The 17,328-nt window shown below is 40.0% G+C and overlaps 1 long non-coding RNA gene across 1 annotated transcript; it reads left to right on the forward strand.

The window, feature by feature from the left end:
- Nucleotides 1-393: 393 nt before the first annotated feature.
- On the forward strand, nt 394-14,150 carry LOC104946444 (uncharacterized). The gene is made up of 3 exons (XR_798447.1): nt 394-470; nt 10,680-10,765; nt 12,995-14,150. It is a non-coding gene; the product is annotated as an uncharacterized lncRNA (long non-coding RNA).
- Nucleotides 14,151-17,328: the final 3,178 nt, after the last annotated feature.

A 17,328-nucleotide genomic window follows, 5' to 3' on the forward strand; every position in this document is an offset into this window, starting at 1 on the left:
AAGTTTCCTTTTTCACACCTTTCGACTCCTTCCTCCCTCCTTCCTCCGCCTTCCCCCTCTCCCCCCTACTCTCACACAGTGGCAGCAGTAGCTGGGCCTGCAGTGCTAGTGCAGCTGTGACCAGAACAATAGCATTCCTCAGGTTTTAAACGCCTGGCACTTAGATTCCTAACAGTCAAATTCCTGGCTGGGAGAAGCTGTGGGTTGCTATGGGACGCCGAGAGCTGTGAGACGTCTTGTAAGGAGGCGCACAGCTGTAAAGCGCTGTGTGATTTGTGTTTTTTATGAGAAGGATGGATGGGTTCATGGGGAGGCAGATGGGGGGGGGGAGCTCTGTTGTTCCACCTCACGTCCTCTTTTCCTCTGATGTGACATTTCCAACACTCCAATTTTATCAGTTTAGGTGGAGAGGCGTCCTGCTGCTTTGTTGGGGCATCGTGTGTCGATGGAGGCACCTGTTAAGTCAACATGTGAGTCTTGTGATGCGTTTTTCTCACATGTGGTGCCAAAAAGCCTACTGATGTGTTGAATACGACACATTAGTTTGAAGAGTGTTAAATTAGGTGTTAGCAAAGGAAACAAACACAGATATGTTGTGGGTGTATGACAGACATGTGGATGTCACTTTGCATATACACCTTTCTTACATAAGATACAAAAAACATGCATACATTTGGTATTTTTACAGAGGCGGTAAAGTAAAATATCCACTAATATCTCTCCTATTTTCAATGTTGCTTGTTTCAGAAGCTTTTCCTAAAAACTCAACAATTATCAATTCATTATTTGTTCTTATTTTTAATCTAATTTTAATGAGCTACTACTCAAATCACTTCACTGACCACTAATTCATCTTTTCCTTCCGAGAATGCTTGTATTTTGAAATACTGTTCTTTGCTGTTTTTTAGAGAAGTGGAAAGCCCAACTGCTTTGCTTCTTAACCAGTGAATAATTTAGTCTTTTAACCTACGCGGTAAATAAACACATAAATAAAAAGTCGCTAACAAGCTTCCCTATTTTCAATGTTGTTTGTTTCTTCAGAAAAACATCATGTCTTTGTAAAAAAAAATCTACTATCATGATTGACTTATTTGTTCTTTTTATTCTAATTCTCTCTCTTTTTCCTTCGAGAATGCTTTTATTTCTTGAAATCCTGTTCATAGTTGTTCTTTAGAGTAAAGGAAAAGCCCAATGCTTTGCCTCTCACATCATGTGCTCCTCTGGTGGCTTCCCTCCACTCAGCACTGAGCTGCCCCACTATCAGCCTATCTGAAATAACCCCACAAATAATGATTCTCTCATTAACCACGCCTGTTTCACAATTTAAATTTAAATGAATCTAATTTAGAAAACCTCGGCCACGATGAAGGGGACTCATTTAGAGCCAATCTAAAATTAATGAGGGCATCTGGAGAGAGAGGGAGAGAGACTGGAGAGGGGACTGGCGTGGCTTAACAGATACCGGAGTTAACAAGCTACTGTACACTGGGAAAATCCCCATTAATTTTAAAGTTAACGCACTACTGTACTCTGAATGCTGCCAAAAGAGCTTTAATGTTAGTTCAAACACATTACAGCCACATCTTCAGACTGACTCTTGGCCTCTTGCTGTCAAGCGTCCTTCGTAAGCCCGCGTTTATCAGACTCTGCCTGGTCATACAGAGTTATAATTTTCGGGACATTTGTAATACAATGGCAGATAGATATGTTTTGCATGAGCACAGGATTCAACCCCGGGACTTGAAAGCTGTCACTGTCACTGTTAAAATAGTAGCAATATAAGATGGAGAATCTCTCGATGATGGATGATGCCTCAAAAAAACGTCCAAATAATTTCAATGAATTGGAATATTGTCATGTACATATGGCAGGAAGAGTGACCATCACATCATGAACAGTTTATAATGTTCAAGATTAGAAAATGCTGTAATTTGTAAGAACAAGCTATACATTTCCATGAAAAAGATAAAAATAACTCATATCCCCCAGTTAATTGACTGTACTGCAGGTTTGCATAATATATATTTACATTCTCACTGATATGCAGATTGCAACGTCCTTTCCCCCAACAACCGTTTGAGGGTCTGCAGCAGATGCCAGCCAGCTCCCACAGCGACTGTTTGGTTTTGCAGGTTTAATTCCCAATGGGTTGGGGTCCAGAGTGATTAGGCTGAGCCCTGGAGGCCAGGGGCTTGTCAGGTGTCTCCACACATTAACGTTGTTCTGCTCACACCCTGAGCCGACAGCACAGCGAGGCAGAGGGGGAGAGGAACACTGATCTGCCGTGGTGGGAGGCACACAGGGCAGGGAGACACTGTATTGTTCACCTAAGACTTAAAAATAAGTTTGCTTTGAATTTGTGTTGAGATTAAGGGGAATGTAATGAGACCAATAGGCTATATTGACAGTGTTGTTTCTCTTGTCGTTAAGGAAAGTCACCAACCTGGCTCATGACTTTTTTCTATTAGAGAACTGCATTTGTATCTGTGTCTTCACTACATTATTCAAAGTACAATAGACATTGACGTTGGGATGTACTATATAAGAACTCTTAAAAGTTTGAAAAAATTAGAAAACACAATAGTCGCTTTCACACCGGAGTACTTTTCCCGTACTTTTCCCAGAAATAGTTCCGATAGTTCCTGGGATGTTGTGTTCACACCCAAAAGATCATTTTTTTCACGAACCTTTTCTCCCCTTTTCAGTCCCTGCTAGAGAGGTGGTATTTTCCTGGGGAGAAAAAGGTTCCCATTTCTGATTGGCTGGGCGAATTGCAAACCACTCCCCGTAAAACTCGTAGAGTTTTGTGAAGCCGCCATTGTATTTGCACACATTAGCATTAGCATTAGCCGTGCACACCAATGGAGAGAGAATAACTTATGGCAACACAAAAAAAAACATTGGAGATGAGGAGGTGTCGGCGTTCTGGCGATTTACTCGGAAGGCTTCAGAGAGCTGGGAGTCCCAGCAGCTTCTACTGAAGCCGGTCCCCAACTCCAGGGACTTCCGGCCGGGGACTTCGGGTGGCAGTATACGCCGTGAAGTTGTTTGCGGCCTGCCAGTAAACCCAAAGCAGAAGAAGAAGTGACTCAGCGGCTTCATTTGCCTAATCCTCCCTCAGGGCCTTATGGTGTTTCTCAATGTTGAGTACGCTTGCTTGGTAGCACATGTCTTCTGAGTCACTTGCTTCTGAAGCGAGACAAGAATACTTCCTGGCATTCGGAAAACAAAGAGTGGAACAGGCGAGCAAGTGTGCAGGTGTGCTTCATATGAGAGGCCCCGCCTTACATTTTCCGCCACAGATTTGGGGAAATTGGTCCGTGCGCAAAGCATTGTGGGGATTTTAAGACCGCGGAGTCTACACATGTGGAGCCTCGAAATTTCTCGCTACAAAGTACGCCGGGCTCGGTAGAATTCCAAGTATGCTGGACATTGGAACAGTCCTTCGGCGGCACTCGATGACATAGTATGCTTGAAATAGTGGCTCTGGAGCAGCTTTGCTCAACATTGAGAAACACCCTGGCCGTTTCTCAATCGCAAGTAAAACTGCTGCATCGCAACTATTTCAAGTATACTACGTCATCGAGTGGCGCCGAAGTTTAAATGCATGTTAAATGCTCAGCATTCTGCGCCACTCTATGACGTAGTATACTTGAAATAGTTGCTCTGCAGCATGTGTACTCGCGATTAAGAAACGGCCCCTGAGTCCGGTGTGAACGCGATTTACTAGATAGTTCCGAAACAAAAGAAAAAGGAACTATTCCTGGGAAAAGTACTTGGTGTGAAAGCGCCAAATGGTCATCTATTATCTTTTGAAATGAACCAAAGTTAGGGATTCCACTGTTTCCTTGGGAAAAAAAATAGGAATTGTTTGAAAAAACTACAATGGTATTTTAGTTTACGTTTTTTTGAATCATCAAATCATACATGTTCCAGGGAGTAAAATAAAAATCACTTTAGAGAAAATGCAAGAACATGAAACATGTTTGAACCTAGGGGTGGTGAGTCAAATAGGAAGAAGTGTAGATGTATGTTTTTTCTTCTTCCTGATGACTTTCAGTTCCTGATCTTCTCTGCCAGTAAAAGCAACACACTGATGGATGCTACCTCAACATTTTCTTTAGCCTTTAACCCTCAAACCACCGGAGTGACAACACATCCCACTTTTCCCTACTGGATTCAAATAAACTTGCATTGTGTCTGTGCACAAACAACTTCCTGCATGCAGTCGTGCAGCTTGTTAATGGGGGGCGGGCGACCAAAAAAGAAAAAAAAAACTTCCTGCTTCTGACCTCCAACCCCATCCTACCCCACCCACACCCACCGCTTACACAGCATGGTGCAGCTATAGAGAGGAAGGAGATGGTGGTGTGCGTGTGTGTGTGTGTGTGTGTGTGTGTGTGCGCGTGCGTGCGTGCGTGCCTGCCTGCCTGCCTGCCTGCCTGCGTGCGTGCGTGCGTGCGTGCTGTGGGCAGAGGAGGTGATGCTGTAGGTTTTTGAGTAGGGGGAAAAAACGTATGTCCTGAGGAATAAAGTAGTGGAGGGAGGAGGGGAGATGAGGTGACATGCTGAGAGGGCAGCCTATATACACTCCTCCTCCTCCTTCCTGCTATACCTCTCCCTCCATCCCTCGCCTCGTTTCACCCCCTTCCCCCTCTGTCTCCATCCGTGGGGGTAAAGTACATTACATGGTTGCTAATCAAACCACTATTACAAGTTAGGCGGGGGAATTAATTCAGTTTTTTGGTCTCATTCACCTTCACCAAAACTTTCTTTATTCTTAAACAGTGTGATAAAGTGTTACTCCAACCACAATTAAGTATCAACCTAAAGAACTAAAATCTGAACTAAATTGGCCCTACATTTAGATATATTTGTGTGTTTTTTTAAATGCAACACGTGTTTTCATATCAACATTGAAACCCTACTTTTTAATGTTTGCCCAGGGTGAAACTATCAAGGCAACAGAGGCAAAAATACCTTCACATTACACTGTTTTAGGTGAGGTCTAAATGTCCATGAACAACTTATAGAATTGGCAACAGGAAAGTGGACAGTGTTTGTTTAAGTAAGCATGTTCCATTATTACTGCTACCTTACTATACAAACAACCTATCAAGCATTAGTTAATTTCAAAATAACAAATTCAACTCCACATCTGGTGGAAGAGAAGATGTACTGTTAATAAAAACATTTTCAAAATGTATCTGTGTAAATGAAAACTGGCATTTTTGCAACGCTTCCTGTAAAGGACAGCTGTATTCTTACCATCCGGAAAAGCAAAAAGAATATGTTTAACTTTTAAAATATTATAATCATTATGATTTACTTCCTCCACTTCTGTTGTGAATTGCTTTTATCAAACACCTGTACGAGTGTGAATAGTTCACATGGATTATGGTCATGGAAGCCTTGAGTCACCACTAATCATCACTTATTTCTCTCTCCAGCTCTCTCCCTCCCTCACACACGCACGCACGCACGCACGCACGCACGCACGCACACACGCACACACGCACACACGCACACACACACACAGTTCGCATAATGCCTTCTCTGCACCGAATTTAATATCTTTAATCCAGTGGAAATCCTTCACAGCTGTAGTTTAAGGGAAGGTGGTTATTATTAGTTATCATGACTTTCACTCGGCTCCATGTTGGGTTTTCAGTGCAGATCCTCACTCTAAAACTAGACTTTGAGTAGTTGTCCCAACTGTAATTTATAACAATAAGTGAGTAATACATATTTTTTTCTGCCATAACATTTTGGAGAGAAGATTTAAAGTTCCTATTTTGTTCACTTATAAAATAGGTTATATGCCTCAAAAGGCTCAGGGACATGGACGTGTGGGCTCCAATGGAGGTGTACAATCAATGACTTTGGGTTAGAAAAAAAAAACCCTGCCTGGACTGTTGTCTTCATCACTTTCAAAACCTAAGTTTCAGCCGCCTAAATGTGTGTGGGCTGAACTCAGACATCTGGAAAGATTATAGCGAATCTTAAAACAGAAAAGCAATAGACTCTTCCCACTAGCATTGCCCTTATGTCTTTACTGGTCTAGTGATTTGACCAAGTTGTCCATAAAAAAAAGATTGCCTCGTAAGAGCTTCCGTGAGACGGAAACAAAAAGTGAAGAAGTCTCACTTCTCAAGTAATCTCTAAGCTCTCTCTATCCCTCTCTCTTGCACTCATGATGTGATGTTACATGAATATGGGTCAGTAAACTGTGGTAACTCAGGTAAAGAAAGTAATGGAGGGGGGAGAAAGAGAGAAGGAGACAGAGAGAGAGAGAGAGAGAGATTTTCTCGGTCCCACACTGAAACTTGAGATAGGAGTGTAGCTGTTGACTGAAGAGAGAGAGAGAGGGAGGGAGAGAGAAAGTGTGTGTGTGTGTGTGTGTGTGTGTGTGTGTGTGTGTGTGTGTGTGTGTGTGTGTGTGTGTGTGTGTGTGTGTGTGTGTGTGTGTGTGTGTGTGTGTGTGTGTGTGAGTGTGGATGAGAGATGAACAGACAACACTTGTCCTCGAGTCAAAGAGCTGAGCTGCAATGGCTAAAGCTCCAATGGCTAAAGCCCCATTGGGCACCAAGACAGGCACACATACACACAAACACAAACACACACAACAACACAAACATGGACAGGGGATATATCCTGGATGGGAGAAGGAGCAGGGTATAGGGGATGGTCAGATGAGAAGGAGGTGAGGAAGTGGAGGAGGAGGGGGTTAGGAGGTTGAGGGAGCAGCCAGAGGGGGACAGAGGGGGCAATAAAGAGCAACGGACAGTTCACTTGCTCCAGTTTATTCATGTAACATTGAAATGGACAGAGATAGTCCCTCAGTAACCTTCTATTATTTTATTAGGTTTAAGTTGCATCACTTGCCAATCTAACAGTGTGTCATGTACAGTGAAGTTCTTAACTATGACATCCTGTTGATACTGAGCCTGCTACATGTTAAAGGAAAACATGTTTCACTCACCATTATCGTCCCAAATAGGAAAATGTGTCTTGTAGCCATGTCAAACACTCACTGACCTAACATAAAAAAAAAATGTATACAACATAAGTCTAAACTCACCACACAAGCTAACATAGAACAATGCATTCATTGACAGCATAATATCACAGTCATTATCCACCAATTATACGGAAGATTACTCATCAGCTGACTCATCCTGAGCATGTTAAAGCTTGATCGCATGAGAGACAATTTATCAACCTGTTGGACTTGTACTCTAATAAATCGTTTTTTAAATCACACTAACGTTATTAATCGCTTATAACACTGTAACTGGCTGCAAAGCGCAACTTTATATTAATGCGTTTGTAATCATTTTGATGTGTATGCTAAGTGTAGGCTCAAATGTATAGTACAAACTAAATTCCTTTAAAACATGAATTTAATTGTATTTATTCCACACATAGTTTATGACTATAAAAGTAACAATAACTGCCCCTTAATCCAAGTCATGAAAAAGTAAAAATTATCTATCTAGGTTATTTTAAAAGTTTTTTACCAAGTATAAGTTGGGCACTCAAAATCTCAACATTCTACTTTTGAGAATGAATCTTGTTATGCTGAGTTTAGTTAGTATAAATATCAGTATTCAAACTAGCAACCAGTTTAATTTAATAACACAAATTGATCATGGGCTAGGACCAGGTGGAGGAAGTACTTAAACACTTTACTTGAGTAAAAGCAGAAATACTATGGTCTTAAATTACTCCATTACAAGTAAACGTCCTGAATTAAAAATGTTACTTAAGTAGAGGAACAGAAGTATAATTAGCTAAATGTACTTACAGTATAAGAAGTATAGTCAATATGCGCAATGGCTATATTTTTAAATAATCATATATATTACTGTTTCTATCTCTAACTTAAACATGTCAGGGCATTTTAATATGCACTATTAGATTTTGCACCGGGTTGTATTTTTGTATATTAGTAGTTAGGTACTGCGATATATCAAATAAAGAAATCAAATGTTTTTATATGAAAAAGTAACTATGAGTGTTAAATAAAAACGAGTAGAGTAAAAAGTGCTTTATGTTGCAGAACATTTAAAGTTCTACTTTACTAGTAGAGTAGAAGTTTAAGTAGCAAATAATACACATACTCAAGTAAAGTGCAAATATATCAAAATACTACTTAAGTACGGTACTTGAGTAAATGTACTTTGTCACTTCCCACCACTGGGTAGGACTAGTTTAGTTATGGTCATCGGACGCTCGCTTTAGGCTGAAACAGGTGTAGTTTCATTTATGAATCATGGCCTGTGTAGCTTTATGTATGGGGTGGCGAGATGTGACGGGGGTGGGGGGGGAGAAGAAGGGAGTGATGGACAGCTAGAGGGAGTGGAAGAGAAAAGGGGGGAGGTGGAGGGAGGGGTATAGTGCAGCAGAAACTTCCCATGCTGGCCTCCCAGTGTGGCTACGTAATGAGGGCAAGGGACACACGGACACACACACACACACACACACACACACACACACACACACACACACACACACACACACACACACACACACACACACACACACACACACACACACACACACACACACAAGGCTGAGCATGGCCCCACGGCTGATTAGCGGCACACAAAGGCCCCAAACAGAAGTAGCAGAGGATACACAATGGGAGCAGGGCCTCAAGGCGTGGTTTACTTCTGCCCTGAGGGAGGGGGCGAGTGAGGCAGAGAGACAGTGAGAGAAGGGAAGAGAGAGAGGGTCCCACTGAGCTGGATGGGCAATCAAAAAGGGGGGAGGGTGACGGTAAGAGGACAGGGTTCGATGGGGTTAGAAAAGTGACAGAAGCAGAGAGGAGTTTTGTTTTTGTCTTTATAAAGACGTGCTCCTACACAGTTCTGTTTCCAGCGTCAGGAAACCAGAGGAACGAGTCAGCGTCACATCCACCTATTCTGAAGCACATTTAAAAGCATAGGAAATTATACATAACAATAATACAAATGTGGGAAACAAACCAAAGATGCAATACAGTCTGATGGATGCAGTTAATTTGGAAGAAGAATGTTGTTTCTTGTTATTTCTACAGTATAGAAAACGTAGCATATCTCCGTCTTAGCTATTATTACATGCAAACACTTCACCACAACCCCCCCAAAGAAAAATGAAAGAAAAAGCTGTGGACATGAATGTAACATGGTGTGAAGAGCCAAATTAAATTCATGAACATGAAATGCCAGAGGCTGTAATGCCACGCCAACATTTACCAGGGTTACCGGTGCTTCTTTTGATTATGTAATCCTGTTTTGCACAGTATTTGCTTTAAAATCGACAACATACACTATTATTCACACTGTGTGAGTGTTTTCATCTGGAGTGCCTACCCTATCTACTTTGAGGCAGAGAACATGATAGACAGAGACTGTAGGAACATATTTTATTCCATAATCATTTCTCATTGGCAGAGAAGAGAATATAAAGGAATATGTGGAGAGCGTGGAGTGACGTTGACATGGTGTTTCGGCACAATTACACTCCAAAGACAGGTATTTCAGCTGATGACCTTTTTGAAATATTGAGACAGATATTCAGCAATAATCTCCGCACAAAATAAGTGCATTTCGTGGGGTGTGTTCATAACTGATATATAGTATTCTTTCTTCAAGGTGCATGACACCAGGGGTGAACAGAACCTCAGAACATTACTTAAGTACAATTTGAAGGTACTTGTAGGCTTTTGCACTTGTATGCTAATTGTTCACATTTATTTGGCCACACTGGTTACTTTTATTACTTTGATTGCAGGGCTTTTACTTGTAACAGAGTATTTCGGCACAGTGGTATTTACGGTGGCCGACAGAGGCAAACACGTTACAACGGCCTAAATCACCTCCATTAGGAGAACACCGGCTGCACTTTCAACAAGGATAATAAAAAACACAAATGGGCCAAAACACATTCAAATTAAGAACTTTATTATCCCTGGTTGTCAAAAGCACTCCGTTCCCAACACTTTTTAGTGTCCCCGTTTCGTTGTGTTTTAAGCTTCTTGCACCGTTTAATTTAATTGAAACATTTTGCATTTGCAGCGTTTCATTTAGGGTTTTTAGCCTTGCGCCTGTTTTGCCTTTTTTATGTTTTCTTAATGCTCCGTGCGTGTTGTCAAGTTGGTGAAGATGTTTCTTCATTTAAATGTGTTTTGGGACCTTTGTGTTGTTATGTTTGCCCCCTATTTAAAAGTACAGCACGTTTCTCCTAATGGAAGTGTTGGGCCATTCTAACGCATTTGCGTGGGTCGGCCACCGTATGTATTGCTACTTTACATAGATCTGAACACGGGAAAAGGATGGATTTCAACTTGATGAGAAGCATTTTCGCACATGAATCCTTATAATAAGTTAGTTTGGTGGAGGTTGAAAAGCCTTTAAAATGCTTAAAATAAAATATGTTGTCATTAAAGAACAAAACCAAGCTCAATATGAGTAAAGCAGCATCTCTAAGCAGGAAAGCACAGATATGATGAATAGGAGTGCAGCCAGAGGCTTGACATTTTTCAAATAATGATTGTTCGAGTTATTGCTACACGATACATGTTGAGAGCTTTAAAATCATCCCAGCGGCTCTTTGCATAGGATACTATCTACATATTTCTACAGAGAATGAATATTATATGGCAACGACTAATGAACACGGCCTTCTTTTCACAGAGGAGCCACGGCTGCTGTAATCTCCGCTGTTCAATTAGCTGCAGTGACCGGGACGCCACCTACACTTCATTACCAGGGAGGGGAAGGTATGGAATTAACCTCTGTCTGCGTGCTTCTTCCCTTCCTTCTAGCTCTCTATCCGACTGTTTCTTCCTTCCTCGAGAAATATCAAAGCAGCAAAAAAATAAAACTATTACGAATTAGTTCCTGTGTATCAGTTAAAACATGATTTCCTCTTATTTTAGATTCTGGAATATTTAAGGAGAGCAACAGAGGGAAATAAGTGGGGGGTGGGGGTATAAATCCACAAAGACAATTTAGCTTTTCCAGCCTCTTTTCCTGTTTTTCCAATTAGTTAAAGCTATTTAAGAACACTAGAGCTGCACACACACACACACACACACACACACACACACACACACACACACACACACACACACACACACACACACACACACACACACTAATGGTTCTCAGCAATGGAGAGCTCCTGAAATAAGTCACGCAGTAATTGTATTTGATAAATCATAAAGGGAGCCCATCAGAGGAAAGCTAGCTGTAATAAAATGATAAAATAGACAATTATGAAAAATTCCCTGGCCTTTAATTTGCTAAACACACACTCCGGAGAGGCCGTTTAAAGCCAGAGCGATTTGATGAGATGCTCAACATGTTACTGCCCTCCTCTTCGACACTCCTCTGAGATGGTTGACACATGGCAGAACACTACTCACACACTCCTCACATTTTCTGGATGTCATCCAGCAGATAGATCCTCCTCCTTTGCTCAAATGTCATCTCTATGGGTTTTTAGATACTTTTAAAGTTACTCTCACTTTTTGGCTTGGATTCTTTGCAGAAGAAAATCTTTTTGCCCATATAAAATTATTCTGACCGATGATGGTTCAAAACTTGGGCTGTTTCTGTGCTTTCTTGCTCGAATTAAATTATAAGTTAGATACTTACCTACTCTATATGCCAATATGAAACTACAGCTAGCATCTGATTAGCTTCGCTTAGCATAAACACTGAAACAGGACTTCTGGCTCTGTCCAATTGAATCGAACACTGCAACTGTTCCCAAATAGACATACAGATTAATTACAATAAATGAACCTCCTATTTGTTATATAGAAACATTTTGGTCAGGTATGTTAATAGTTGATTAGATTTTTTCCCATTTCAGAGACTTATTTCACACTATTTTCACCTTTCAATATTCAATTATGGTCCGAAAGTCTAAAATAACTGTCATGCGTGAAAAAAATGTTCTTTCATTGGTCAGAAAATGTATAATGTATCATGGTCCAAGGAAGACCATGTATTACATTTTGCCCAACGTAGTACCCAATCACAAGACGGATAAACAAAATGTATGTTAACATTGTATATCAGGCTTCTGTGCTGCATTATTGAAATGTTCAAATAGTCCGAAAGATATGTGAGCTGCTCAATTCAAATAAACTCGGAAAGATTGCAAAAAATGTTGGTACACTGCTTGCCAAGATAATGCATGTAGTTAATATACCAGTGTTCATAAAATGTTCAAAATGATTCTAGCAAGAACTGGAATTGTTTAGCTCCACGTACGAGTGCGATTTATGTGTTCGCATATTCCCAAACAAAGCGAACCTGCGTGTGAAACACTCCAGGCTTTAAACAAGTCCAAAACAGCTTGGTGTGAATACGCCCTAAGATTAGAAAGCTCACATCACCAAACCCACTGCTGTCACATGATCACATTAGCTCTTTGAAGCTGATTTTTTTTCCACGGTTGTATAAAATCACAGACTCTTTTGGCTGAGACAGCCATGACGGTGTGAGATCCACACCACAAAGAGTTAAAAAAAAGTCTCCTGGTCCTCGGTGTGAAAGCAGCCAGACTCTGTGTGTAGTGTAGGTGCTGCTGGGTAAAATGACATGGAAAAGGTGATTTCCACTATAGTGAAGATTCCACACTACGCTTCCCCCAGGCAGCAGCAGAGTCCTGATTGAATTGTGTGCGTGTGTGTGTGTGTGTGTGTGTGTGTGTGTGTGTGTGTGTGTGTGTGTGTGTGTATTTTACAGTCATCTCATTATTTTGCTGTGTATACGTTGTTTCGTAATGTTTCATGTTATTAGTAGCATTAGCAATTATTTTAACAATTTTATATTTTTACGAATGCGTTTTTAATCTTTAAAGAAACATCTCCTTTCCCCAGTTATTCCTAGACTTCCTAATTATGTGCTATTTCTATGTTTTTACCCACACTGAGTCTTATATTTATATTTCTCCCCCACACACAGGCTAATGTCTCCTCTCTGTCTCCCTGCAGGTGTCACATGCAGCCAGCAGGAGTAAAGAGACGAGAGTAAAACAGCTCGCTGTCAGAAGTGAGACACATTTCTAGGTGAAGCATACTGAATTCAAGTGAATCAAGCTGAACTGATCTGAACTGGAATGGCCTGAGCTGAACTGAAAGGAAAGCTTCAGCCTGACAGGACTAATTGATGCCTGTTGTTTCCTGGGGGGGTTCCTTGATATATTTATTCTGCTGTTCACTCTTATGTCATGTTGTGTGACGTGAAATAAACCAAAAATAAGTTTGACTCATTGAGATCTTTTCATTGAGTACAATTTATCACAGAATATGAAATTACATTAAAGTTGTCACTCCCTTCTCAGAGAGTTTGTTTTCGTTGTTTGTTTCTGTTGCTATGTTACTATGTCTAAATAACTCATGGAGGGATCATAATGGAATACAAATCTTAAAAGGGTTAGTTCACACCAAAACTAAAAACCCATAAGTTTCCTCGTACCTGTAGTGCTTTTTATAAATCTAAATTGTTTTGGTGTGAGGTGCAGAGATTCAACATAATTAAATGACCTGAACTGGAATGCCTCTTCCCAGAAATCATGAGCAGTAATCCACAGACTTCGTTGTAAGCAGTTTCATGTAGGAAAAATGTTCTCTCTACAACATCAGCAACAATATCAATGCAAAGAAGGAAGAGTGCATCTTTACATGGACGAGAAACTGTCCGGCGCTGGTTACATCTCAGCTGAAGAAGACGCCATCTTGTTTACATTTTGCCCTCTTTCTCTGCTCCAGAAATACTGTTTCTGTTCCAACTTTATTTTGTTATAAGTTTGGGGAAGTCAAGCACTTCCTCGCTTCGTCTTCTTAATGTAGCTTTTGTCTGTTATGATCAGTTAGATGGTTGGTTTTTTCAACATCTTTGAGGATGTTGACATATGTCAACCAGAATTTAGGTATTGTAATATTGATATGTAAACCAGCTTGAAGTGTTTATATCAAGTGTTCCCAATCATTGGAACCTCATAGATGCTTCAACATGTATTTGTATAATAATATGCCATTTTGTATTGTAAAAAAACAGTATGATAATGTGCAGATATGTATCACCTCAATCTGGAATTTGGCCAAAGTGAGTGGCCAAAAAATATATATATAGATGTTATTGCATATTTTGTTTAAATATATATCGTTAATATAAAAAAGAAAAAAGATTCTCTCTTTTTGTCCTGATCCATTTATATAAAAAGTTAAAACCTGTCTGAAAATGAGCTGATCAGATTTTGGCCACTTTATGATGTCATAACGTTTTTTGGGCTTGTGTAACCATTAGCCAATCACCAACCAACCTTATCACCTGAATCTCCTCCTAGAGCAGCATTATGTCCTTTTTAACCAAATATCTCTCAGTGGGGCGTGGGGAGTGGCTCCTTATTTTCATCTAAAGTAACAGACAGAGAATCAGCACTTTTGAAACAGGGCTGAAACAGAGGGGTTTATGGGATGCTGCAATGCATGATCTGTTTGGTATTTGGAGCCAAACACTTTAGAGACATGTTTTGTAAATATCTGAGACCTATAATATATTGATGAAAAACAGCACAATAGGGGACCTTTAAAACACGTGTTCTTTGTCTATACAACCCTTGAATTAAAGCAAGAAGAAATGCCTTCAGTTAAAGCCGTTATTGAAGCTGACAGCATGTCTCTGTTATATATCTGGAATGTGAAACAACTGAACACAAATGTCTGTTTGCGCTCATCTTCAGCTGTGTGCTTCAGACACACCAATACACTCAAGCAAGTGTTGTGTGGAAACAAAATCTCTGCTCACACACACACATGAACGCAGCGAACAGTAGCCCCTGGCTATCTGCAGCGCTGAGTGTAAATGATCGCATTGCTGCGGTCATAACTCACAGCCATACAGGCTACTGATGGAAAATGACACCCAATGTCTGCGTGTGTGTTTCTGTGTGTGTGTTTTAATGTGTGAGAGTCATTTTAGACTCTTCATGTCGCTTCCCTTCTGTCTCTGCTCATCTTCCTCCTCCCTCCTCCTCATTGATGCCTCAAGGGATGAAACTGACTCTGTTATACCAGACCAAAACCCCCCCACTTTTACTCTCCACCATTCCTTACACACACACACACACACACACACACACACACACACACACACACACACACACACACACACACACACACACACTTGTTTGCCCACACTCTAGATCCACATCAGTGTGTTTAACCTTATTGATCAGGGTGATCCGTCACTGATATCTGTGTTTGCTGGGCGGAGAGGAGCTGATATTGATGGATGGACACATTAATCAGTACGCATTGTGGAGGGCATGGACACACAAACACACACAGTGACAATGGCCCTATTTTAGCTGAGTGATATTAACTAAATACACTTTTTTCAGATTATCTTTCATTTAGATTTAGGAGAATAAATATTGCTGAAGAGAACCCCAACCCTTTCATAGCCAGCACCACCATTTGGTAGAGCACATTTTGTGTCTTGATATCTTGTTGAAAAAAAAATAAAAAAGTTTAACTCCATATGATTCAGCCAGCTCTACCCTTTGGTTGACATGTTATGCACAAAACAAACCTCTAGATGTCACTGTGGTTCGAACAGAAGGCCCTTCAGCTAGCTTCCTCTGAGAAAGTTGACATGCTAAAAATCACTGCTGAAAAAATCACTCTTTTTGGTCAACTTTTGTAAGGTAACCATGTCATTTTTGACATATTTTAGTGTCAGAGCACTGACTGAACATAATTAGATAACTTGATTCACAAAAAAAGTTTTAACAAGGGTGTAATTATTTTTTGGAAAATATGCTCAACCAATCGGTTTATTTGGACTTTTATGGTAAACTACCAATATGACTTACTCAGAGTTTCAGAGATGTTTTCCAATAAAATATGGTAAATAAATGGCTAGATTCATGGTAATATTACTACATCTAGTACTGCCTTATGAGTGAAAGAGTGATAATAATTTATATAGCACCTTTCATGCATGGCATTCAGCCCAAAGTTGCACACAGATGAGCAAGTTAGGCCAACACAGGATATAGACATTTGCTGTTAGGCCAGTGGTTTCTTGTTAGGCCAATTCAGCAAATACAGTAAGATGAGCAAGTCTTTTTTTTATTATGAAAAACACTTAACATTACTTTTTTCCATTCCTTTTTTTTTTTTTACAATTATAATTTATTATCTTTTATGAATCTGGTTGTATATATTGCTCATTTTCCATAAAATAATTGTTTTATTTGAGTTTGTGTTTTATTTGAGTTTGATGCATACAAATACTGTACGATGATTGTTGAAAATGCACTTTTACCATAAAAGGCCAGCTCGACCATTTGGTAGAGGCTCATAAAAACTAAACGGTGTGGTCAGTCAAAAATATAAAAATTATTTGTTGCCAATTTGATAAAAAAAATGCAAACAAATAATTTTTCCAGCTTTTTTCTTGGTCTGGTAATTAAAGGGTTAAGACAGTGTCGTGTTCCTATAAAAAAACAAAACAAGATATTGTGTAATTTTTATGTAATAATCTATTCTACAGACACAGCCAACTCACAGAGGTTCTGGAATATTCAGGTTTAGTATCATAATCAAACCAATTACAGAAATAATTATTATATATATTATATTTGATATGGATCTGGTTCTTTTCAAACTGCATGTTTGATTGCTGTGTTATTTTATTGACGACTCATATATATTATTATACAATTATAATACTTTGTTTTACATAGACATCAATCACCTTACGTTCATTTAGTACAGTGGTGTCCCAAAAATATATTTCAATATTTAAATTAATAAACAAGCACCGTGGCTCTCAGTAAAGTACATATGGACGCACTGTAAGGCCTTATTGTGTTACAGATATAGTTTCATCTGAACTCTTTGCTCCCTCTTTAACAGCTGCAATAGTGATGAAAACATTAGTGCACATGTGTCAAACTCAAGGCCCGGGGGCCAAATCAGGCCCTTGGTGGATTTAATTTCTAATTATTATTAGATCTGGCTCGCCGGTATATTGCACGCACACCTTCACTCAATCCTGAGGGTTTCCTCACCTCAGAGCCTGAGCCCAAACATTGATGACCCTGCACCCGGGATGAGATGCCAAGTATCTGGTTTGAACTAGCATCACAGTGCAGCACACTGAGTTTCAATGGATGTTTCCTTCTGCACTTTCTTTGTCACGACAACAGGGCATGTTTGTTTTTTTCTTTGAAGGAAATAGTTTTTTTGAAGCTGTTGTTGGCCTGTGGGAAAATGTAATCATAAGAAATGACTCTGGAAAAGCTGCAGATAGAGCC

Source organism: Notothenia coriiceps, unplaced genomic scaffold, assembly GCF_000735185.1.
Source record: "Notothenia coriiceps isolate Sejong01 unplaced genomic scaffold, NC01 NC01_scaffold00011082, whole genome shotgun sequence".
Lineage (NCBI taxonomy): Eukaryota > Metazoa > Chordata > Actinopteri > Perciformes > Nototheniidae > Notothenia > Notothenia coriiceps.